Source organism: Giraffa tippelskirchi, chromosome 14 (assembly GCF_054371585.1).
Source record: "Giraffa tippelskirchi isolate mGirTip1 chromosome 14, T2T-mGirTip1v1.2.pri, whole genome shotgun sequence".
NCBI classification, from domain to species: domain Eukaryota; kingdom Metazoa; phylum Chordata; class Mammalia; order Artiodactyla; family Giraffidae; genus Giraffa; species Giraffa tippelskirchi.
Genome location: NC_137288.1, coordinates 36,090,586 through 36,115,530, shown reverse-complemented (window position 1 = coordinate 36,115,530; position 24,945 = coordinate 36,090,586). Strand labels below are relative to the sequence as shown.

At 36.8% G+C, this 24,945-nt stretch overlaps 1 protein-coding gene and 1 long non-coding RNA gene across 25 annotated transcripts in view; both read right to left on the bottom strand.

Moving 5' to 3' along the window:
* NOL4 (nucleolar protein 4) overlaps window positions 1–24,945 on the bottom strand; it is a 675,738-nt gene that overhangs the window by 246,451 nt on the left and 404,342 nt on the right. The gene's annotated exons all lie outside the window — the stretch shown is intronic.
* Window positions 1,706–7,649, bottom strand: LOC145534622 (uncharacterized). The gene is made up of 2 exons (XR_014074815.1): window positions 5,306–7,649; window positions 1,706–3,010 (listed from the first exon to the last, which is right to left on the bottom strand). It is a non-coding gene; the product is annotated as an uncharacterized LOC145534622 (long non-coding RNA).

Genomic DNA, 24,945 nt, shown 5'->3' with positions numbered 1-24,945 from the left:
AGAGATGGTAGGGGACATTCAACAGCATGGGGTCATACAGAACTGTATTTTAAATATAAAGAAAAAGAGAAGTGAAAAAAAAATGACAGGAATACAAGTAGATAAAAAATAAATAAGGATTTAGATTTGAATGACACTATTCACTAATTGTCATTTAATGACAATTAAGTTGACTTGACATATATAGAACACCACAGGAAAACAACTACAGGATATTTTTATTTTTGGGTGCATATGAACCTTTCATCAAATTGTTCAGTATACTATTTGTATTATCAAATAATACTCTGAACCATGGAATGAGTCTCAATAAATTCAAATCTAAAATCCCCTCAAAGATTTGGAAATTGAATACTCACTTCTGATTATAACATGAGTCAAATAAGAAATCCCAGGGAAAATTTTAAGATGTTTTAATTTTCATTAATGTAACAAAATTTACCAAAATATATGTGAAGAAGTTAAAGTTTCACTTAGAAATATATAGTTTTCAATGCTTACATTGGCAATGAAGAGTCTAAAATTAAGAAGCTAGAAAAGGAAAAACCCAAACTAATCAGAATAATCATTAAAAATTGAGAAGAGTAATAATTTAAATGGGGGAAATAATAAAAAATATACAGAAGAAGCAGCACAACTAAAGTTGAGTCTTTGACAGTATTAGTAAAATTCATAACCCTTTGGAATAACTTAATGAAAATAATAAAAATACATGAATTACCAATATCAGAAATGAGAAGTACAACATGGATGTATCTAGAGGGTTAACCTTGCTAAGTGAAATAAATCAGACAGAGAAAGGCAAATACTGTAAAATCTTAGTTGTATGTAGAATCTAAAAAACAAAACAAAATGTTAACAAACTCATAGATACAGAGAACATGTATGTGTTTACTAGAAGGGAAGGTGATAGGGTGTTAGGTGAAATAGATGAAAGGAAATAAGAGATCTAAAACTCCAGTTATAAAATAAGCAATGGGATATAATATAAAGCGGAAGGAATATGGTTTATTATATTGTAATAACTTTGTTTGGAACAAATAATTTTTAGACCTATCCTGGCAATCATTTTGTTACTTAGGCAAATCACTAATGTAGTACATCTAAAGTTAGGGCTTCCCAGGTGGCTCAGTGGGTGAAGAATCTGTTTGCAGTGCAGGAGACACAGATTTGATCCCTGGATTGGGAAGATCCCCTGAAGAAGGAAATGACAACCCACTCCAGTATTCTTGCCTGGAGAATCCCATGGACAGAGGAGCCTGTCGGGCTACAGTCCATAAGGTCACAAAGAGTCAGACACGATTAAAGTGACTGAGCACAGCACACACCAGAAGTTAAATATATTTCCAGAATTTATTTGTGAATTTTTGGAAGATGGCCATTCTGACTGGTGTGAGGTGGTATCTCACAGTAGTTTTGATTTCCATTTCTCTAATGATCAGCAATACTGAGCATCTTTTCATGTGCCTATTGCCCATCTATATGTTTTCTTTGGAGAAATGTCTATTTAGGTTTTCTACCTATTTTTTGACTGGGTTGTTTGTTTTGATTATACTAAGCCACATGAGCTGTTTGTAAATTTTGGACACTAATTCCTTGTTAGTCTCACAATTTGCAAATATTTTTTCCCCTTCTGTGGGCTGGTCTTTCTTTTTGTTTACGGTTTCCTTTGCTGTGTAAAAGATTTGAGTTTAATTAGGTGCCATTTGTTTATTTTTGTTTTTACTTCTATTACTCTGGGAGATGGATTGGAAAAAATATTGTTGCGATTTATGTCAGAGAGTGTTCTGCCTATGTTTTCCTCTAAAAATTTTATAGTGTCTGGCCTTACATTTAGGTCTTTAATCCATTTTGATTTTATTTTTATGTATGGTTTTAGACAGTTTTCTCATTTGATTTTTTACATTTAGCTGTCCAGTTTTCCCAGCACCATTTATTGAAGAGACTCTCTTTCCTCCATTGTACAGTCTTGGCTCTTTTGTCATAGATAAATTGAACATAGTCTAGTATCATACTGTTTTGATGACTATAGCTTTGTAATACAGTCTGAAGTCAGGGAGCCTGATTCCTCCAGCTCTGCTTTTCATTCTCAAGATTGCTTTGATTTTTCAGGGTCATCTGTGTCTCCATAAAAATTTTAAGATTTTTGTTCTAGTTCTATGAAAAAAAATACCATTGGTAATTTGATAGGGATTGCACTGAATCTATAGACTGCCTTGAGTAGTGCAGACACTTTGGCAATATCGATTCTCTCAATCCAAGAACATGGCACGTCTGGTAAAAATAAATCTAAACACAGTACTTACACTTTTCATAAAAATTAACTCAAAGTGGATCAGAGACCTAAATATGAATGAAAAACTAGAAAATTCCTAGATGACAACCTAGGAAAAACCCTACATGCCCTTAAGTGCAGTAATTACTTTTTAGATATACTATCAAAAGCATGATCCATAACAGAAGTAATTAACAGCTGAACTTATTGAAATGAAATTTTTCTTCTCTGCAAAATATGGTATCAAGAGAATTAGAAGGCAAGCTACAAACTGAGAGAAAATATTTGCAAAAGACACATCTGATAAAGCCTTGTTATCCAAAATATACAAAGGACTTTCAAAACTCACCACAAAGAATGTAGCTCAATTAAAAGATGGGCCAAGGACATTAACTGATGCCTCAGCAAAGAAGATACACAAAATGCAAATAAGCATATGAAAAGATGCATGAAAACTATGTTATTAGTGAAATGTAAATTAAAACAACAATGAGATCCCATTATATATACCTATTACAATGGTCAGAATCCAGAACACCAACTTCATCAAATGCTAGTGATACGGAACAACAAGAATCCTCCTTTATTGCTGGTGGGATTGCAAAATGGTACAGCCATTTAAGAAGAGAATTTGGCTGTTTTTTAAAAACTGAACACACTCTTACCACACAATCTAGAAATCACTCTACTTAGTATTCACCCAAATGACTGGAAAATTTCTGTCCACACCAAAACCTACACACAGATGTTTACAGCAGCTTTGCCCATACTTGCCAACACTTGGAGGTAATCAGATGTCCTGCAACAGGTGGATGGATAAATAGACTGTGGTGCATTCAGACAATGGGATATTATTTAGCGCTAAAAATAAAGGAGCGATCAAGCTATGAAAAGACATGGAGAAAACTTAAGTGTATGTTACTAAGTGAAAGAAGCCAGTCTGAAAATGCTGCATACTGTAATGCCACGTATACAGCATTCTGGAAGAGACAAAACTAGGTAGATAATAAAAAACATCAGTAGTTCCAGAGGTGAAGAGCAAGATAGAAGAATGAGCAGAGCGCAGAGGATTTTTACAGGAGTGACAATACACTGTATGATATAATGATGGATATATATATCAATACACATTTATCTAAGCCCATAAACTGCATAACATCAAGAGTGAACCCTGAGGTAAATTATGAAATTTGGGTAATTATGATGAGTCAATGTAGGCTCATTTTTGCTTAAGAAAATGTACCATCTGGTGAATGATTTTGATAATGTTGAGGTTATGTATGTGTAGGGGCAGAACTGTGTAGGAAATCACTGTACCTCCCCTCTCAAGTTTGCTGTAAACATAAAGCTACTCTAAAAAGATTTTTTAAATAAGAAACAAAAGATAAAGCTACATATTTAGCTTTCAGTGGGAAAAAACCTGGAAAAATCATTTTAACTTTACATTTTTGAAGCAGGAAAATAGGAAGGAGTCATGTTCCTCTTACCTATGGGAAGTGTATGGTGTCTTTTTTTTTTTTTTTATAGCTTTGAAAAGAATGTACCCTATGAAACCTAGGAAACTCAAGTTTTTACACAGTTTTACATACCTTGACTGATAAAACTTTTAATTACTACTTTTTACATTAGACATTCTTTTATGGCTTATCTAACTTTATAAGCAATATTTTATAAATTATGAAAACAACTCAAGCATGAAGAGCCATTAACATGTATTTTATAATAAAGGATGAAGTAATACATGTTTCATAGCTCAAGAAAGACCGATTCATCTCAGGTACCAAGAATTTTAAGAATAGCGCCATTCCCTTCTCCAGGGGATCTTCCCAATCCAGGGATCGAACCGGCATCTCTTACATCTCCTGCATTGGCAGGTGGGTTCTTTACCAGTAGTGCCACCTGGGATGCCCAAGAATAGAGGATTACAGTATAATAAACATATACTTTTTTAGGCTTTTCCTCTTAGGTTTTAAAAAATCTTAACAAAACATTTTCCTTTCTTAAAAGAGAAATTTGTATTTATGATTTTCTTTAACAAAAGTAGTTTTAATGGTACATACTTCCCCTCTTACACAGGATTTACTGTTTTATTTTATATAGTATAATTTGGTTTTCTTCTGTCAAATATAAATTCTAAGATAACAGGTAGGCTGTCTGCCTCATTCATTGCTATGGTCCTAGAAGTAAAAACTACCTGACTCATAGCAAGGGCTTAATGATTAAGAAATAGGTAAATTATTTTAAGCCAGTACATTAAAAACTATAAGTTTTTTCTATCATAATTATTAAATGCGTCCAGAAGTTTACTTCTGGAATTTTTTTCTAATTCATTAGGTCATGTTGATTAGAGTTTAGAGTTGAACAAAAGAAGAGAATGAACTAATTTCTAAATAGTTTTCACCATGATCTTGGCACGAGAGGTATGGCCAAAGTGAAGCAAAATTCTGAAAAGTCAAAAGCATGTTTTCTTTCAGTGCTCTTCTTCCCCTCAGTTTAAACAGTTCAAAGGTGAACAATTTTTGAAGTTAGGGGATGAGTACATTTTGCTATGAATACATACATACTCTACTATTTTCTTTATTTGCATATGGTAGCTCAGACAGTAGAGCATCTGCCTGCAATGCAGGAGACTCCACTTGAATCCCTGGGTTGGGAAGATCCCCTGGTGAAAGGAATGGCAACCCACTCCAGTATTCTTGCTTGGAGAATTCCATGGACAGAGGAGCCTAGCAGGCTACAGTCCATGGGGTTGCAAAGAGTCAGACATGACTAAACATCTTAACAGTTTCACTTGCACACATTTGAAATTTTTATATATATTTTAAGCATTTTATATATTACATATACTTGGTACATTTATATTTTATGCAATTTTATATTATATATTATGCATTAGATACATTATATATAATAATGCATTTTATATATTTTATATATATATATTTTATATTTTACACATGCAGGCATGCTCAGTCATGTCTGACTCTTTGCGAACTCATAGACTGTAGTCTGGCAGGCTCCTCTGTCCACGGAATTTTCCAGGCAAGAATACTGGAATAGATTGTCATTTCCTACTCCAGGGGATCTTCCCAACCCAGGGACTGAACTCGAGTCTCTTGCATCTGCAGGCGGATTCTCTATCATCGTGCCACCTGGGAAGCCCACATATACCTGTACAATATATACATATACAATGCACACATGCTAAATCACATCAGTCTTGTCGGACTCTTTGTGACCCCATGGACCGTAGCCTTGCTGGGCTCCTCTGTCCATGGGATTCTCCAGGCAAGCATACTGGAGTGGGTTGCCACATCCTCCTCCAGTGGATCTTTCCGACCTAGAGATCAAACCCGTATCTCTTACATCTCCTGCACTGGCAGGCAGGTTCTTTACCACTAGCACCACTTGAGAAACACACCACATATACAATACACACACACACACACACACACACACACATATATATATACTTTTACATATATGTAAAAAAAAGTCTTTAAGTTCCTATAGAGCCTTCCCAGTTATAAGTGGGTAATTTAAATTTGAATATCCATTCACGTTTGCAAAGGTTTCATTTTGAAGGGTATATATTTTAATTTTGATAAAGAAGAAAATATAAGCACCTTCAGAAACCAAAAGTACAATGATAAAGTCTTGTACTCCATCATAGGTGAATGAGGATGGTATTTTAGTAGGAGACAGACAGTAGCATGCACATGGGGTGCCTTGAACTAACTACAAAAAGGCTGGCTACTTGCAAAAGGTGCTTCCTCTTGACAGATGAAAAGATGTCCATTCCTCTGGGCAGATGCAGCCATGCATAAGTCCATTTATGCTGACAGAAATTAAAACACTCTGGAATCAGCATTCACTCACCCATGGCCAGCAGCCTTCACACAAAGGTCATCACTAAACACCCACACATCAGTTGAGGGGAGCCATTTCTGGAATCTTCCAAATCACTAACATCAATAGTAGCACATTCTGCTTACTCAAAACATCATCCTGCATACTATACAACATCCAGCAACATGTGGTAAAAAATTATTAGTGCTGGCTAACTGTACTGAATGAAAGCCACCCTTTTGCTGCCTTAATATTACTGCCCCTGCCTCTCAGGTAGAGTGATGTCTGAAAATAAATTCAGTTTGCTTAATGGCCCCTAAAAATGTAGATGTGATGTGTCCTCAAATTCAGATTGTTTTCTCTTTATTGCAGATTACAGTCATTATTTTGGCTAATAGGAAAAGGAAGTTCAGAACTTACACATTCTCCCTTCCTTTTTTCAACAAGATGACACTATATTTCTAATTTCACTTTGGGGGTTGAAGTGCAATGGTGGCAAAGACATTTCTACTAAGCCCTACAAGCTGGGACTCTTCAAAATTACTGTAGGTGTTGGGGACTCTCAGATGAGAGTTCTTTAGTTCTTCAAATGGCACCTCTGCTCAACTACAGGAAGACAGAAAAGTCACTTGAAAAGCATTAACTGAGCATTAACTTCTCTCAAGGACAAGAGTTCAAAGAGCAGCTTCTTAATTTTTTTCATGCAGATTTGAACTGCTGCCTTCTTTTATATAAAATAATGTAAATGGCAAAATCTCACTGAATAGTACAGTAACATTTAATACTTCGATGGTTCTCAGATACAAATTTTCTACAAAATGGCGGTGAGTCAATTTACTATTTCTAACAAAATAGAAAGCATCTATTTTCAGCAATGTGACTATGACCTGAGTCCTTGAATAGTGAACTCCACTTATACTTGATTTTGAATATACATTGCCAACTCCCTGGAGGTGCATTCACAAGTCAATATGAAAATGCATTATAGCAGACAGTTAAGTTCTTGCTTTAGAATCAAATGGAATGCATATGGTCTACTGAATAAAAAGACACATTTCTTTTTAACTAATGCCATAACCTATATATACACATATGCATGTGAAAAGTGAAAGTCACTCAGCCGTCTCTGACTCTTTGAGACTCTGTAGACTGTAGCTTGCCAGGCGCCTCTGTCCATGGAATTCTCCAGGACAGAATACTGGAGTGGGTAGCATTAGCATTCCCTTCTCCAGGGGATCTTCCCAACCCAGGGATCGAATCCAGGTCTCCTGTATGGCAGGTAGATCCTTTACCATCTGAGCTACCAGTCTGCATGCTGTTGTTGTTCAGTCACCCAGCTGCTCCTGACTCTGCGACCCCATGCACTGCAGCACACCAGGCCTCCTGTGTGCATAATTAAAGTACCCAATAACCACCAACTGCTTAGAAATTAAATTTTCCTAAAAGTTAACAGTTGCAATACAGTATTTTAGCATAAGAGAAAAAGAAAACAAAACACAATTCAAACAAATTAAAACTAAAAAAACCTGCTAAGTACCTTGAATTATGTGGAATTAAAGCCTATAGGATGAAAGATATGTAACAAAGAAGAGGAACATCACTTTAATTCATATGACATACTTAATTTTAAATATTTATAGAAATGAAGAATGTTGGTAGAAATTTGATATCAGTAGACCTCTAGTGGTTATTAGAGTAAATGATTATTTTACTATTTTCCATTATTGCCTCTCATAGCATAAAACAAAAAGTATTCAAATGTACCAGGATATTACTTTCCATGGCAACAGTGCAAATATTAGCAAATATCTATTTATGTCTTTGGAAAAACAATATAAAAAAATGAAACTAACTTCTAAAGTAAGTTGGCTACAAACCACCAAATAAGAACATTCTAGTCCTGCTATGCTTGAAAAATACCTTTACAGGTTTTAAAATCCAGATATTTATCTTTCCCATCACAAAATAACTTCCATGAGGAGAGGAATCTAATGCATATTTGTGTGTTATTTCTTTTCATCTCAGATGGTTGAAATATGCTAGCATTTTCCCAAAGCCAAGATATTTTAATCTAAATTTAAATATTTGGATTAATAAATGCATGCTTTTATTTGCAAAGCAATATTGACCAATGCGGACAAGGCAATGGCAACCCACTCCAGTACTCTTGCCTGGAAAATACCATGGATGGAGGATCCTGGTAGGCTGCAGTCCATGGGGTCGCTAGGAGTTGGACATTACTGAGCGACTTCACTTTCACTTTTCACTTTCATGCCTTGGAGAAGGAAATGGCAACCCACTCCAGTACTCTTGCCTGGAGAATCCCAGGGACAGGGGAGCCTGGTGGGCGGCCATCTCTGGGGTCGCACAGAGTCGGACACAACTGAAGCGGTTAGCAGTAGCAGCAGCAACGACCAATAAATATATGCTTTTATTTGCAAAGCAGACAATAAATGTGTGTTTTCTCTTTACTTTAGAATGAAATGAGTGTCAATTTTTGAGGATGATAGTTATAAAATTCTCAGTGTTGGTCAGGTCACAGAAATTTGCAATAGGTAGTCACAAAAAGGATTCTAATTGCAGGTAAAATGCCTCAGGTGAAGTTAATTTCCTTCTTCTAAATTCAAGTTATTGTTATTAATGAGGACTTTTGCCCTTTATTAATAAAGATGATTGGCAAGATGCAAAAGATGCCTTGACCTGTAACAGCACTCTTCAGGTGACACTATATTAATATATTATAGACAGAGAGCAGACCCCAGGAGACAATGCCACACTGTAACAAGCCAATTACCTCCCACAAGTAAGAATCTGTTCCTTTGCTACATATTATCAAATAAGTCATTTTAGAAAGGTAAGTGGAGGAGAAGACAGAACATTTAACATGTCATGTTCAAGATAATTACGTGTGCATAAAGACAAGCCGATATGAAAAGCAGTAATTCAATAATTACTCACACGGGATCAAAGTATATAGTTTGAAAACATCTGTTTTGATATGGGGGAGGATTTCTAAAATGCCAAGTGATCATTTATAAAAGAATATAGGTATAAAATGAACCTGGTATCCAATTTCCTACAAAGTGTTTAAAAAAGGAGGGAAGTTGATCAGAGAGATAAATTTAAGGTAACTGTGAAGGTTCCCTCAGAAATGCTAACTTTGGGCTTTGTTGCAGATTTAGTGATGGTTACCACTGACATGGTCATCAACTCAAGTGTACAAAAAAGAACATTCTCTTTTATAACTGGTTTCAGTTTATTTGCCCCACTTTTGGTCATGGAGGGAAATTTACAACAAATGAATGTAATTCAGTCATTTCCAGCGAAACCTCAGTCTTTTTTTGTGTAATAGCTCAGTCTCTCTGGTAAACTTATCAGGGTTCAAACTTCCCCCCTACACCCCTCTGTCTTCTCTCCCTAGGAGCCTTAAGGACGCAGTGTTGTATGAAGCTTGGGAAGGTTTAAGTGAGAAGGAAAGAGAGAGCAATTTTTTCTGTCTTTACTGTTCCCCGTGGAAGGCTTTCTCATCAGATGTCTATCCTTACCGAATCTGCTGATGGTGACCATGACCCTGCCAGGGATTCCAGTGATAAAGTGAAAGAAAGTGAAAGTGAAGTCGTTCAGTCATGTCCAACTCTTTGTGACCCCATGGACTGCAGCCTACCAGGCTCCTCCTTCCATGGAATTTTCCAGGCAAGAGTACTGGAGTGGATTGCCATTCCCTTCTTCAGGGGATCTTCCCGACCCAGGGATCGAACCTGGGTCTCCCACATTGCTGGCAGACGCTTTACCGTCTGAGCCACAGGGCTTTTTCATCCCAACCACGGAGATTCATCCAGCTAAGCAGGCCTCTCAGCTGCTTCTTCCTGCCACTTCATCCCAGGTTGGTATGTGTTTGTAAGACTTTCCTTTAGTCTACTGTATTATCTTAGTATCTCATGCTACTGCTATTGCACTCTTTAGATGCTATGTTGGACAGTTTTTCTGAATAGCTCGTGGGTAATGAGACCCACACTCACTCTGCTCTTTTATCCTTCTATCATCTTTCAATTACCCTGCCACCCTGTCCATGGCCACAGGACTTTTTCCAGAAAACTATGCAGCTCATCCCTCTAAATTGCCCTATTCCACAGATAGTTGGACCATTAGCTTCTTCAAGGAGGAAAAAAATTCTTTGTAATTATGCATTTTTGTCCATTCTATAATTTATTCATTCAGACCCCTAGGCTTTTGTTCCTATTTTAAGCCAGTTTCTTAGAATTCTATTTTATGTTTGGATCTTGGCTTTGAAAGCCATGGTTTTAAAGGTATATATCTATGCTATTAATTTTAAAATACCCAGTACTCAAAAACAAAGCAATCAATTTTTTATTCTTTCTATACCATACTTTGCCTCAGGGCAATTCATCTGGAAAGCCCTAGTGTCTGCTTTAGAGGCAATGTGGCTAGTAGAAGGATTTGAAAAACCATGCACACACGATTTAACATCAAAATGTTGCTCCACCAAATATTCCACCTTAACAGTTTCCAAAGTACACAACTTGTGCACAGTCTTGTTTCTGCCGGAAGTGCTCGTGTGTGTCCTTTTTCACCTGAGAACTGCCGTTCATCTTCTAGACCTATGTCACTTCTGAGCGGTATTTCCAGCTCCTCCAAATGAAAGTGAAAGTTGCTTAGTCGTGTCCCACTCTTTGTGACCCCATGGACTATACCATCCATGGAATTCTCCAGAACAGAATACTGGAGTGGGTGGCCTTTCCCTTCTCCAGGGGACCTTCCCAGCCCAGGGATCGAACGCAGGTCTCCCGCGTTGCAGGCGGAATCTTTACCAGCTGAGCCAGCGGGGAAGCCTGTCCTTGGCCAGGTTAAATCCAAGCCACGGCTCTACTCTCTCATAAGGAAGTATACTTCTCGCAGAAGTTGTTACAATTTGTAAGGATAAATCTAATCATGTATCCCCACCCCACTAGACTCTATATCAGTGTTAACAATATAGACCCCTTTTCTGCTTTACACACTACTCAATTTCTAACACTTCATATAGTAGTTCTCATACATAGTAGATGGTCAATAAATTCTTATTGTAAATGACTATATTATCTTATTGGTTCCTATCATAGATTATGATTTTGTAAAGCAAGTATTACTCCTCATTGAAAATGCAGGGTTCTTGAACTAATAGTATATGAAATGGCATGCATCAGGAATACATAGGTCACATCATAGAAACTGGATCTAAACTTTGGTCCTGTGAATTCTGATCCACTGCTGTCCATCATACCATTGTCCTTGTTCATTGTCATTGCCACCTTAAATAATAGTTGGAATCTGGTTTACAAAGAATTCTTAGTAAACGCTTGTTTAACAAGGTAAAATATTTTATAACCAACAGTTATAGTTTAATGGGAAGAAAATAGGAGACGCGGTTTAATTTGGCAATAATAATAATATGTGATCCAAGAAACTATCTTGCTTATTAAACATCATGATAGTATTATTATAATATCACCACAATAGGATAAGAAACATTTTTCAAAAGAAAGGGAAAATACCTAATCTGTTGAACTTATTTATAAACTGTTCATACCCAGAATAACATTCTGTAGTCTTTTTTTAAGAAAGCAGGGATAGACCCTTATCTATAAATGTAAATGCAGAAGTTGGCCCATTTACAGATTGGCTGGCTGACAAGTCCTCTAACACATGTAGGGACACTGACAATTGTTAGACAAAAAATATGCCCAAGCGGTAAATGGTTCTATTATTAACCACTCAATTTACCAAATATAAACTCTCAAAACCACAAGCTCTCACAATTGTCTAATAAATTTTACAGGTCTACTTTTGTTCTTTACTTTGTAAATGCAAGTTTTTACTTTGTAAAATGCAAGTTTTAATTTATAGTATTAAAAGTTTTCTTTTGAAGTTTGATGTTTTATTTCGAAAGTTTGCTCACATTTGTGTAGCACTGAATATAATTCTACTTCACTTAATCTGGATAATTTCCACCTTCTGTACCCTTTAATACCATTTTTTTTAAGTTTTATTACATTAACATGACTATTATTGTTATATAAAGTATGCTATTTTAAGACATGTGACTTGTCTGATTGATATTTCAAAATAGCCTATTCATCTAGATGCTTTATGCAGGAAAATGGTACTCTATCCAAAAAGTTGTACATTTTTTTTTGTTATTTCATACAAAGCAAAGCTGAAATGTTATCCCCCAAAAGCTTATTGGCATAACAAATCATTATTGGCATAAGCAGATGGTCATGAATGACAAGTGTTTTTTTCCCCCTCTTCTGCCAAACTTTGGTCTTATTATTTAGAATAAAGCACAGTAAAGTAAAATGAGAAGATTCAAAACAAGGAATGAAGTAGAGGAGGTAAATTACAATTTCTCATTGTCCTTTCCATACAAGGGAAGAATGAGGGAAATGAAAGAAATTGTCAAAAGTCAATTACATATTTAACAGATAAAAGGAAATATGAATTTTAAACACAGGGCAATTACTGTCAAGAATACTATTGAAATACACAGAATTTAAGTTTGTTACTCCTACTTTAGAAAGCTAGGCCAAATCAATAGATTTCAATGGCTAGAAATAATATTTTAATTTCTTCATAACAATGCAGAAACAAAGATACATGCATGAAAATAGTGAAATATGCAGACACATCTACAAGCAGCTATTATAGACACATTAAAAAGCACAGGCAATCGTAAAGTATTAGCATATTAATGCTTTGTTCAGAAAATAAGAACTTAATGGGATGGTTGAGCATGCATGGCATAAAATAGTGTGTGTAAGTAAGCACAGTTACAGAATATAATAATGCAAAGATTGCAGACTTGGGTGTGGGGCAACTTGAAAACTCATCTTTAAAGACGTAGGCTCCAAATCCAGAATTCCTATGTTCCGATCTTGATTCTAGCACTTAGCAACTGGATAAAGATAGTAAGTTAGCCTCAGCTTCTTCATCTATGCCATGAAAATAAAAACTTCTACTACTTCCTAGGATTGATGGGAAGTTAATTCTTGGGATAGTACCTGGCATACTGTAAGCAGTCAAGATGCTTTATTTCTCCTCATCATCTATCTTCACTTTCATATGGAAATATGTAAAACAATAATCTGATTTTTAGATGGTTGAATCCAGATAGTAGTTTAGATGTTTTTCATCAACTCTAAAATAGAATTCATGTCATGTGTTATGCACATGACATGTACAGATGTGAGAGCTAGACCATAAAGAAAGCTGAGTGTTGAAGAACTGATGCTTTCAAATTATGGTTCTGGAGAAGACACTTGAGAGTCCCTTGGACTTCAAGGAGATCAAACCAGTCAATCCTAAAGAAAATCAACTCTGAATATTCATTGGAAGGACTGATGCTGAAGCTGTAATACTTTAGCCACCTGATGCGAAGAGTCGACTCATTGGAAAAGACCCTGATGCTGGTAAAGACTGAGGGCCAAAGGAGAAGTGGGTGACAGAGGATGAGATAGTTAGTTAGCATTACTGACTCAAGGGACATGAATCTGAGCAATGTCTGAGAGAGAGTGAAGGACAGAGGAGCCTGGAATACTGCAGTCCATGGGGTCGCAAAGAATCAGACATGACTTAGCAACTGAACAACAACATGACATTTTAGTTAGATAAACCACTCATGTTGTTGACATTCACTGAGAGTCAGCGTGTCTTCCCTGACACCAATTTAGAACACTGGCCTCTGTTCAGTGTACTAAACTCCCCCATACCCACAATGCTAATATGATTTTTCTTGATCACTTTATCATAGATTTGAATAAAGTCACAGCTGAGCAGTTATAGGTCTTCCCCGTGGCTCAGTCAGTAAAGAGTCTGCCTGCAATGCAGGAGACCCAGGTTCAGTTTCTGGGTGGGGAAGCTCCCCTGGAGAAGAAAATGGCAATCCACTCCAGTATTCTTGCCTGGAGAATTCCATGGACAGAGGAGCCTGGTGGGCTACAGTCCATGGGGTCACAAAGAGTCGGACATGACTGAGTGACTAACTCACAAGCAGTCATGAGTTGTATCTTTTATTTCTGTAATGCTAGAATCTATTCTCCAAGACGTTGTTATACCATAGCAATAACGAGATGTTAGTGGATATGTTAGTGAAATAAATCTGCACACTGAAAGATAGGCAGATGATATCTGACTGTCAAAACATTCAAAATTTCTGAAATGTATATAAACATCTGAGGTTGTCAAAGCCTTAATGATGTTGCTGTTCAAGAAAATCCCAATATCCTCCAGTACTTGAAGACCTCAGGATACACTTTAAGAAAAACACTTGAAGGAAAACAATCATTATTGTTGAAAGCACTAAAATTCTCTCTCCCTCCTCCTTTCCACCCCTCTATATACACATACACATATACGCAAATACTGATGCAGATAGATACATTTGGGAAGGAATAGAAATAAGGGCTCTTATAAATGATGGTCTTAAAGAAAAAGAGAAAGTTAATTTCACATTTTGGCAATACCCATGAGTCCTTGTGTCGATATAGTTTCTTACTAAAGGCATGGAAGAGAAACACATGTATACCCATGGCGGATTCATGTCAATATATGGCAAAACCAGTACAATATTGTAAAGTAAAAAAATAAATGAATAAATAAATAAAAACAACAACAAAAAGGCATGGAAGACTGGCAGCAAAAAGAAGAGAGAGGGTGATTCTAGATGATTCTTGCAGTCAAGGCTAGAGGAGAAAACGGAGAAAGTGGGAAGTCTGCTCCTTCAGCAATCACCTGGTTTTCTAAGCATTCATCATAGCAGTATTTTGGAGTTAAAATAACTCTTTAAAGATGTGAAAGTCTGGTGGGAAAAAGGAACATCTCCATCATTGTTTAATCCCTTTCTCTAGTATGAGAAAACATTTAAACCAGTTAAGAGATACATACATCACCAACTCAATGGACATGAGTTTGAGAAAACTCCGGAGATTGTCCAAGACAAGGAAGCCTGGGGTTCTGCAGTCCATGGGGTGGCAAAGAGTCGGACATGACTCAGTGATTGAACAACAACAGTGATATACAGATGATAATGGAGTCCTGTTTACTTTTTTAAAGAAAAATGATTCATCAGGATGAAGGTAACAAACTGTTATAGAGGAAAAAGAGAATCCAAAAGGGGAAACACTCAGAGCATTCTGGGGCTGGACTTAATCTTATAGAGGAGTTATCTAGCTTCTCAAGTTTCAAATGTAGGGATGGTTGTCCAAATATGTTAATTCTTAAGGCTGCAATATTAGTTACTGGCAGAGCTGGGACAAGAATTCAGGTCTCAACATTTAAGAGTTGCTTTATGTTGCCTTGTGAGTGAATTCACTTTCAGATCTCAAAGCTAGTTTATTATTCCATTGCTCCTGACAAGATTTGGGAGGAGGAAGACAAGGGAAACAGCACAGACAGGTAGCAGAAACTCCAAAGTAAGATGTAAAGACAGCTGACTACTCAACTCACAGGCTAGCAAAATCAACTACTTATCTATTATTTGGTAAGAAAAAGTGGATCTAAGAGTTGAATACACCTTCACTACAGAAGTAAGCAAATGAAGAAGAAACTTTAAAACATCATTTCAATTAAAAATCTACATTCTACTGTATGTCAAACACAGCTTGCTGTTGTTTAGTTACTAAGTCACATCTGACTCTCTTGTGACTCCATGGACTGTAGCCTGTCAGGCTCCTCATGTCCATGGATTCTCAAGCAAGAATACTGAATTGGGGTTGCCATTCCCTTCTCCAGGGAATATTTGTGACCCAGGGATCAAACCCTCGTTTCCTGCATTAGCAGGCAGATTCTTTACCAGAACACAAGGATGCACAGTAAGTGAGTGAAAGTCGCTCAGTCATGTCCGACTCTTTGCGACCCCATGGACTATACAGTCCACGGAATTCTCCACGCCAGAATACTGGAGTGGGTAGCCTTTCCCTTCTCCAGGGATCAAACCCAGATCTGCCTGCATTGCAGGCAGATTCTTTAACAGCTGAGCCACAAGGGAGCAGATTCTTGACCAGCATGCAAGGATGCACGAGATACACTCATTTCCTGCCTCTACGGTGCTCCCCATCACAAAAAGTGAGACTGATAAGAAAACAATTATACTATAAATTTGTAATGAATATAATTAAATATCCTTTTTTCTCTAATACGCTTCAACTATCCTTTCCTTTTCTCAACCCACAATCTAATTATGATCTTTGTAAACCTAGTAAATAAAAATTTCTTATGGTCAATTTAGCCTCATTTTGTAACTGTTTATCTATGTATAGTTCTCCTGCAACAGCAGCTTCAAAGCCTACTCAACATTGAGATTATTTTTGCCTAGAGGATAAAGCCGTTTTATAAAAAAAGTAATAGCTAGCCAACCCACAGTAGCAACAAGAAATGTGTAAAGAACCACGCATGGCATTGGCTTTACAGTGAGAGTTTATAAAGGCTAGGCAGGTGATAGTACAAAGAAACAAAAACAATTAGAAAAAAAATATTTTTGCTTAAGACTTTCAAATTAGGAAAATTCAAGAGGTTTTGATTCTATAATGTAGCCAGACTCATGGATTTGTAGGTTCAAATTTTATCTGAATACATTCACAAAGGATATGTACTTTCTAACAGCTCTTCCATGTGACATGAATTCTTGCCCTTATTTTTGTATTATTGGGCAGACAAAACTCAATATTCAAAGACTAAAGGGTCTAGTATCTTCCATTTGTTTCCAATAGAATTTCGGCATCACCTAGGGGAACAGAAACATTGAACACTGGATTCATACGTAAAAAAAAAAAAAATAAATAAGTAGAAACCTCAATTAAATAGAGTCAGAAAATCAAAAAGAGGAGTCTCATACTCTGCAATGATACCAGAGCCCAGCAGGAAGAAAGATACCTCTTGTTTCCTTGCACAGACTCAGCCAACAAAAAAAGCCATGGACTCTTCATTTACTACAATCGTCCAACTCCCTTTCCCCCTCTGTAAAAGAGGGCTCCTTCTCGTGTATGTGAGGACTTCTAGGAGGCTCTTCATGATTAAAGACCCTAAAATAAAACTCTGCTGAGCCTGAATAAACGCATCTTTCCTGGAGAACTATCTGGCAGTGTATTTGTTTTATGTCAACATTTTGGAAACCATACAGAGACCAGAGAAAACACCTGAAGATTCCTGGGCTGGTGGGCAAACGAGTGTGAGACCAACAATTGAGCCCACTGTTCCTCACTGCTTTCTTGCCAAGATATACCTGCAGTTTGCAGGTATATCTTTCTCCTCAATCTGAGTTCACACCCTGTTTGTGTTTGAAGCTCTCCAGACTTGTGATCTACTTTAAGGTTTTGTCTATCTAGTTAAGGCCTTGTCTGTATGTGAGCACTCACTTAGCACTGTGGACTCATTTTACTATCAGACTGTTTCAATCAAAACTGGCTGAGAAGCCATCTGCCCATTCCTTTGGGAACAGGGGCTGCTTCACTAAATCTGTGCAAGTTCAGCTATCTCATGGGTCTAGCCTTTTGGAATAGGGGCTGTTTTCTGGCAACTGGCTGGAAAGCCTTTGGCCTGGCTCCTCCAGTACCATGCTGTATCCTTAGACTGTCTGGTGTTAGGGCTAAAGGCTATTCGCACTGGAAGCTGTGTAAGTTGGAAGCTGTTTGAAATTGAGCTGTTTAAAGCTGTAGGTTATTTAAGCTGTTTGAAAATTGTTCTTTTACTCTAGACAAAAACCCCTGAGAAATAGATCCTACTATCTAAATATTATGAAGGTTCCCCTTCAAGACTTCCATTTACAATTTATGTTTTAAAACCATGGCCATTCCTCATGTACATTTCAAACTAAATGGACTGACTTGACCAAAGGCAATTTAGAATATCAAAGGCGATTATGGAGAACTTTGGAATTTACCAAACTTAATTTCCTGGAAATGGAATTGGACTACATAACTCAAAAATTTCCAGAACTGAGTGCGATGTTTATTTTGATTTACTAGTATTTGCAAGTTTTCTAACTTTATGAGGAGTCTAAAATTGCCTCTCTGAAGATTAAGATTTTAAGATTGAGGCAAACAAATGATTAAAGAAAGAAAAATGGCTCCCAAAGCCCCAGGCTCTTCCTCCTTCAATTCTTTGTCTCAGATTTGGCCACTGGTACCATCCTGTCTCTCCCCCTTGGCTTCTCCCATCAGACTCGGCCTTCAGCACCATCTTCCTCCTTCCCTCCTACAACTATACCTCCGCTATGCCCCCAGTTCCCTCACCAATTCTCTCTCCAAACTGCCCCCTCTTCTGAAACTCTTCCCTCTCCCTTTTTATCTGAAATTACCTGAATCTGCCGCTTTAAAATCAAACCCTCTGAGGATCCAGAGGCTAAACTCTTAATTACTTATATCCCCTGGACTAAAGCTGAACTGTGAGCCATAGTCAAAGATCTTCCTAAAGTAACTGAAGATCTTGACAGACTTGCTGAGGAATTGAATATGGTCATTTAAACTTATCAACCTGGTTTCTTAGATTTATATCAGTTCTCTCATAAGGCTGTTGGTAAAGGTCAGGCCCAGCACTGGATGAAAACCAGTAATTGGGAAAATGCTGAAAGGTCTCTGTAATTAAAATCAGGAGACCAGCCTGCTAATGTACACACGAGCTGCTGCTAAGTCGCTTTAGTCGTGTCCAACTCTGTGCGACACACAAGCAGGCTTGAGCAATTGTTAGGCGACTTTATTGAGCTTTCCCAAGGCCTTCCCCAAACTTGCTATTTGGAACAAGATTCTGGCCTGCAAACAAAAATCTGATGAACCTGTTCATGACTTTACAATCAACTTCAGATAATTTTTAAAGAGAATTCTGGTCTTCCTTCAGATGTTGGTTCCTCCCAGGTAGTTTGTAACTCTGTTTATCCATGGGCTGAACTGGGACCTTTCTCTTCTAGTAAACTGGATCAGGATGGAATGGGAACCATGTCCACTTTAGATTTAGTTAATTTGGCAAACTAGTCCTCTCATACCCTAGGTGAGTCACCTAAAAGGGGGATTACCGAAATTCTTAATCTTCACATCCAGCAAATGAAGAATTCTAAATGAAACCAAAATCCTCTTGGTTTCTGCTATTATTTCAAAGAGCCAGGACATAAGAAAAGAAATGGTTACAAATTTAGGGGTGCTTTCTAACCGGCCTTGCCAACATCTCCCCTGCTCTCAATGACAAGTTTCCAAAGAACTATGGGGTTCTTCCCAATTCTCTCTTATTTGGCTTGGAGAAACATTTCTCCAGATTTTGGATTAACCTCTTTCCATCCTAATTGACACTGGGACCACATTCTTGGTGTTCAAACACAGACACAGAGTACTAAAACACTTCTAGCGGGAATCTCTAAGGAACCTGTCTCGGAACCTACTTACTATTCCCTTTGGTTTAGGCCCTTTGAGAAATATACACCCCATTTTTCCCTCTTTAGTTTCCAGTGCCTATACCTTTATTAGGTTGGGAGTTTTTAGAGAAGTATCATGCTGGAATTTCTTTCTCTCAAAAGGAGTAAATAATTCTAGAATTTCACGGTAGTCATCAAAGTAACCAATCAGGTGAATTAAATAACCCTTTGGCATTTTTTATTTGTTCCATCTCTGATAGTACTAGAACAGACTCTGGAAACAATCTTTACTCCTGCTGAATCAGTTACCAAAATCCTTTTGGACACCTTCAAATAATACTGGCAAAATTCATAGCATACCTCCCATAAAAATTCAAACAGATGCCTCAAAACCTTTTCCCAGAATCAATCAATACCCTATAAGTAAAGCAGCTCTTCAAGGCATAAAACCCATAATAGAAGATTTCAAGGCTGAAAGGTTCATTATTCCTTGTCAAAGCCCCCGTAACACTCCTATTTTACTGGTGAGAAAAATCTAAGGTCTGAGAATGGAGGTATATCCAGGACTTCTAAGCAATAAACAACATCATTACACTCTGTTGTTTCTAACCCTGATAGGTTACTAGTCTTCATTCCTACCAAAAGTAAATTCTTTACTGTAATTGACTCACACAGTGCATTCTTTAGTATTTCAGTTGATAAAAAAGCGGTCAATACCTTTCTGCCTTCACTTGGGAAGAAAAACAATTCACCTGGACTGTAATGCCTCAGGGTTTTACTGAGAGCCCTTATTTCTTGCAAATCCTAAAGGCTGATCTGATATAAAGTGCCCCAGAGGTTCTACTTTGTTGCAATATGTATATGATTTGCTTCTTTGCTCCTTCTCAAGCCTCCTCACAGGAGGATTGCATCCAAGTGGTAAAGTTCTTGGCCTTAAAGGAGCAGAAGGTTGTCAAAAACTTTGCAGTTTGTCCAAACCCAGGTTCAGTATTTATAGCATCTGATATCTGAACTAGGCCTTCACCTAGATACAGACAGGCTTCAAACTGTCCTAAATCTTCCCAAACCCAAAACTAAGTGCTTTCTCGAGCTAGTTAGTCACTGCCGAAATTGAATTCTAAATTTCTCTCTTATGGCCAAATCTCCATGTTTTACTAGAGAACAAAAACCCCAATCAAATTCTATGGGAATAAGTGACTGCCTAGCCATTAAGGCCTTAAAGGAGAGTCTGATGAACTCATCTGCCCTTGGGCATCCCAATTATTAGATTACCTTTTTTCTTTTTCTATAATGTAAAGGAAGGAATGGAGCACTTGCCCAGAAACATAAGGACCACCATCCACCCAGAGGGTGTTACAATCAGCACCTGGACCCTGCCGCTTAGGGTTACTCCCCTAGTCTTAGAGCCATTACCATCACTGTTTGTTTGGTTAAGACCTTCAAGAAAAGTGTTGTGGGATTTCTTTTAACCATTTTTGTACTTCATGCATTTCAGTACCATTTTTGTACCACTCCTGAATTCTCATCATACTCATCATTTCTCATTCATCACCTCACCTCCCTATGAAGTCCTTCTAGTAATTGCTCCTCAGGTAACTCTTTTACATTGTAGCAACCTTAACCCTACCACTTTCCTCCCCTCTGTCACTGAGGAAGTCCCTCATAACTGCTTAGCGATAATGTAGCACCTCCTGACACCTCGTGATGATCTACAGTAAACTCCTCTGGAGTGACCTTGTCACAGTTTGCTATCAGAGACAAAGACTTTATGAACCATACCTTGTCACCTGGAGACTTCACCTATTGGAAAGAGCACCTCCAGAACTCCTCAAACTCAACGGAGATGTCTCTTAGGTACTTCTAACCCTAGTCCCACCAAACTTCAAGAAATAGATTCTTAGATTCAAATGACACATCTACAGAAAGCACTAAAACCTGAATAGACCCTGAATGTGTATCGTCTGGTGATATGAAAGTAAAAATTTCCTAGAATTGAAGCAGGTGAAATTTGATAAAATAACTTTCCCAAGATATCAGCACCAGGCCTGTTGGAACATATGTGGACCAAACTTATGATGATGATATAACACTTCAGGTGTCTATGATCTTGATAATATATAGACCTGAGATTTAAAAAAAAAAAAAAAAGTGCCTGAGCGTTCTCCCTAGTACCATTCATCATTATTCAAATCTGACCTCAATAGTTTTCTAACCTGTGCATTTTCTCTCTGATAGGAAACATTACTCTTAGGAAAGGTCTTTTCCTGATGTTGAAGGACAAAAAGCCATTGAAAGTATACAAAACCTTACTCTTGGCCAGTGATGCTTTCAGAGAAAGCACTTGCTCAAAAGGGGAAAATGAAAAAAAAAAAAAAAAAATCAACAGAAACTTGACTTAAACAGAGCTGGGAGACCAGAAGGGGCAACTCAGGCCCTATAATGACAACAGAACCCAACTGGAGAAAGAAAGACTTCACCTGCTTCCTTGGAAGGATTCAGCCAATGACAAGCCATGGACTCTTGTTTACTATAACACTCTCAGCTTTCTTTTCCCCTCTATAGAATTACTCCCCTCCTCTTACCACTTTGGAACTTACACGTGGCTCACCATTACTGCAGACCCCAATCTGTAATTCTCTGCTAATCCTGAATAAACCTATCTTTGATGGAGAAATATCTGGCAGTCTATTTGATTTCAGTCAACACATGTAATCATTTGTGAACCAATAATCACTACTGTGAAGAAAATGACAAAACACAAGAGCAATACTTGAAAACAAAGAACTAACCGAGAAGTAAAATTTCAAGCTAACCCTTTACTGATCAGATTAGACTCTTGAAAGCAAGCCTAGAATCAAGCCAATCGCCCCCAACTTTCCAGAGGCCCAGGATCGAGCTAAAATTGGACTGGTCACTGGGGTGTACAAACTTGATATTGAAATCAATAAGCTAAATTTCTATCAAGCACTCTCTTATATGAAAAATCACTTACATAAAATAAGGATCAAAAAGCAGAATTTTAACTTCAGAGAAAAGTAAAATTTCAAATAATATGATCCTAAATACAAGAAGAAAATAATATTCCCCACAAAAGCATATTAGATAAGTGCACAACTCAGCATCTTTTTTTCATACTTAATCTTTATACATAAGTCAAGTTGCTATTTCTTCTGCTTTCAGAAATAGAGAATTACTACTTAAAAGCTACTTTAAATGATTAAATACACACACACCAAGACACATACACAAGCATAATAATATTACAAAAAACTCTAGCAATCAAAATTTCCGCTAAATCAAGGTAACATTCCTTACAATTAATGATTTTCTCAACATAGCTTACAATAATACATTATATTTCTGCAAATTATAATTACTTATAGAACAACTGCAATGAAAAGAAAGCTCTCAAAAAACATCATTAGCTTAACTACCTCATTATAGAGTTAATTCAATAAATTTTCTATAGAAGTTATGTTTTAATCAGGCATTAGAATTTAAGGAAAAAAAGCAGCATTGTATCATTTTCATGTATTTTAAATACAGAAACATATTCAGCTTAAAAATTGAGAAAACAACAGGGCTAAGAATAGGTTCAATTTTGGAAGTCAAAAACTTTATTCCATTTATGTAAAAAAAAAATATATCAACACTCTTTTAACCATTTTTGCTTTGTACAAAATTTCCTAAACAATTAGAAGCAGTTAAAAGAAAACAAAGTTTGTAGAAAAATGGAAATGCTTTACTCAAGACAACACAGCATCTATAGAGAATTTAGTGTTAAGTCTCAAATTTTAATAGCTTTTGTACTTAAAAGTCACCATCATAACAAATTAACTACTAAATTTAATTTCCTATCACATATCCTGTTATACATCATTTTTATTAAAAATGTGCTTTATTAGATTTTCCAACTAAATTAAATGACCAATAGCAGTTGTTTTTATTGCTGCTTTGTATACTTTAATAATTACCCAAAACTATTCTGTTCAGCTAAATTAGATGCAATTTTAGTCATAAACATTTTTACTAAAATTGTATTCACATGTACACAGGGTGGTAAAAAGGAATTGCATGTGTGTGTGTTTTCTTAAATTAAATCCAGTGTGTGCAATATTCAGATACAGCAGGCTATAAAATATAATAGACTAGCAGAGAGGTTTTTCTAAACTAATAAAGAATGCAGTGTGAAGCAAATTTCATAATGAAGAAGACAATTTTAACTGAAACCCATAGAAACTCACACAATCCTCACCAGAAAAGTGACTCAGAAAGTGGTGGTGGTTGGTTTAGTCGCTTAGTCAGGTCTGACTCTTGTGACCCCATAGACTACAGACTGCCAGGCTCCTCTGTCCATGGGATTCTCCAGGCAAGAATGAGTGGGTAGTCATTCCCTTCTTCAGGAGATCTTCCCGACCCAGGGATCAAATTCGGGTCTCCTGCATTAGAGATGGTCTCCGAATTGCAGGCAGATTCTTTACCAACTGAGTCACGGGAGAAGCCTGATACAGAAGGTACCACTGACCAAAAACAGCATTTGGGTATGAACTATACCTACATGACTCAATTCTGTTGCCAACTTCAAATTCCAAAAATGTCAGATAGAAATGTGAGTGGTATCTTCAAAATTATAGCCTGGAGCAGTGGCACCATCCTTTTTCCTTAGTCATCCCATTGAGATGGGTTCCCCTAAATCTGTATTTTTAAAATAAGTTCCCCAGGTAGGAGTCTACACTGTCAGTCCAGCATATAATCTAAACAAGGACAGAAGAAAAAATGTGACTGCCACTGCAATATTGCTTTACACAGTTATTTACCTCACAACTAAATTGCTATTTTTATATTTATTCCCTTCCATGTTTACACCTAAAACAAGACTATGGTCATCTTATACATTTACTAGTCAAGACACATGCTTGCTGTACATGTGTATGCATCATTGTTCTGAAACAGAAATATATCCCAATTTCAAAAACTTTTTGCTTTAATAATTTTCATGTTCCATCAATATTTTAAGTTATTCGAGAGTTTGAACTATTAGGTTGAGTTAATATGGCAAGTTCATATGGTTCAATCTAATATATCATGTTTGTGTTCGGATATTAGCATGCAAAATGTTTACCTATTATTTGCAGATAACATGGGTCCAGTTCAAGACAACCACATTAAAAATGAGTATTGTAATAAAACAAGTCATCTGAACTTTTCGGTTTCCCAGTGCACATAAAAGTCTTCTTAATACAATATGCCAGTCAGTTAAATGTACAATAGCATTATGTCTCAAAAAATAATGTATATAACTTAAAAATACTTTATACTAAAAATGCCATCATCATGAATCTTTCGTGAGTCAATCTTTTTGCAATAGTAATATTGATCACTGAGCTTTTGCATCAGAAATCACTGATTATAGATCATTATAACAAAT